Here is a 2,128-nt window from a genome sequence, read left to right as displayed (position 1 = left end):
CACCGGTCCTTGACCTCCCCAATAGAGCTTTTCTCTGCGTCAGAAATTAAAAATAAATCAATAAACGCATGACAATGAAACATTTCCTTTTCGCTTTGCCTCTTAGAGCTTTCCATACAGAACTGCTTCATTGTTGTTTGATTTATAATCTCTCTGTTTTGTGCATAATACAAATAAACTTGATTGAGTTATTTCACCTGACTAAACACTAAGACAAGTGTTTAGTAATTCATTTTTCATTTTTCTTTATACAAAATTCAAAGAACATATTATGACAAGGCACACATTAGTAATACAAAAGCTTGATATGATAAACTGAGCAGAGAAAAGAAGAAATAACAAAGGAGAGTCACAAACTATGAGAAAAATAAAACAAAATGCAACATGTCTTGCATTTGCAACATCTAATTAAGGTATTAACATGTCGGTATAATGATTATGCTTTTGTGATGTTGCAACATTTAAGCACCCTCAAATAGAATTACTACACTTAAAAAAATTGAGGTGACCTTAGAAAGTGGTATTTGTGAATAAACACTGAGGTAGAGGATCAAATCGTTAATATCATAATTGAACTCTTCATCCACAGTTAGAAGACCAAATTTCATTACAAAACAGAAAAAAGACAAGGAGTCCTTTTGTCCATAACAAAGTGTTCCTTATGAATTTATTGTAACATTTCTGTCTGTGAAATCACAAGATTCATAGTTTCTTTTACAAAGGACATTTTAGTTCCATTAGTCTTTTTGTTTTTTGCAATGTAGCATCAGGGCTTTTATTCTCTTTTTTTGTATTTATGTTTGTCCTTAACCTAACTAGCAGACCTCCCTTCATCTAAGCCACCTGCCTCTGAGGACCCACCACTCTGCATCTATGAGGTCTGAGTTCAGGGTCCAGATATTATCTTTACACCCGTCTTCCTCTAGAATGTGTCTGGTCCCCCGGCACCTCATAACAGGACATTACCTGTCCGGATCACTGCAAGAAAATTTACAAAAAACAGAAATACAAAGTACAGTGGTCTCAATTCAAACCTCAGACTGAAGAACTTTCAGCCCCAAAGTCACTTAAACTGGTTCTTTTACATACCAGATCTCTCTGTGCTAAAGCTTTATTAATTAATGGTTTAATCACCAAGCATAATATTGAAGTTTTATTTCTGACAGAAACATGGATGAATGACAATAATGAATCAATTATATTAATTGAATCTGTCTCTGTAACTGATGTCGCCTGTCTGATCACTTCCTGTTATCTTTGAAAGTTCTTTATCCGTTAACCCACTTGGACAAAAAGCTACTATCACAAAACATTCTTTCACAGAAAACACAGCAGAAACATTTAGTCAAATACATTTAGTCAAATCTACTCTTCTTCCTCACCCTTAAGCTATAATGATGTAGATAAGTTGGTAGATGATTTTCAGTCTGAAGTTTCAGATATCATTGATTCCATTGCTCCCATTAAAGTGAAGGTTGAATCTGGTAGGAAGAAATCTCCATGCAGCTGCAAAAGGTCATTCATCTTTACTCTGGAATACAAAAGCTCAGTACTCTGAGCAGGTCTAGTCAGAACCAGATAAAATGTGTTTGGTCTCTATTTTCTGTTATCAGAAACAAGCAATAGAAGTGCTAAAATGAGCCATGAATCAGGTTCCTGTAAGGTCAGACTGTTACATTTCACCTGGGCAGCAAAACTTTTGGCCTCTAACAGCTCCAGTTTATTGTCAGCCTGCTGGTTAGCGACTGTTAAAGTTAAATGTTTCCAATAGACTAAACATTTTTATTTTATTTGTCTGTTTTTGTTTGTTTGTTTGGTGTGATAGACCAACACAAAGTAGAAGAAACCCTAAGAATAAAAGGAAAACCTTCACTTTAATGAGAGCAATGGAATCAATGATATCTGAAATTTTAGAGTGTAAATCATCTACCAACTTATCTACATCATTACAGCTTAAGGGGAAGGAGGAAGATTAGATTTGATAAAATGCTTCTGCTGTGTTTTCTGTGAAAGAACGTTTTGTGATAGTAGCTTTTTGTCCAAGTGGGTCAACGGATAAAGAACTTTCAAAGATAACAGGAAGTGATCCGACAGGCAACATCAGTTATAGACTTTGGAAATATTCACA

Source organism: Poecilia formosa, unplaced genomic scaffold (genome assembly GCF_000485575.1).
Source record: "Poecilia formosa unplaced genomic scaffold, Poecilia_formosa-5.1.2 Scaffold525, whole genome shotgun sequence".
NCBI classification, from domain to species: Eukaryota; Metazoa; Chordata; class Actinopteri; order Cyprinodontiformes; family Poeciliidae; genus Poecilia; species Poecilia formosa.
Note: the sequence above shows the minus strand (reverse complement) of the source record.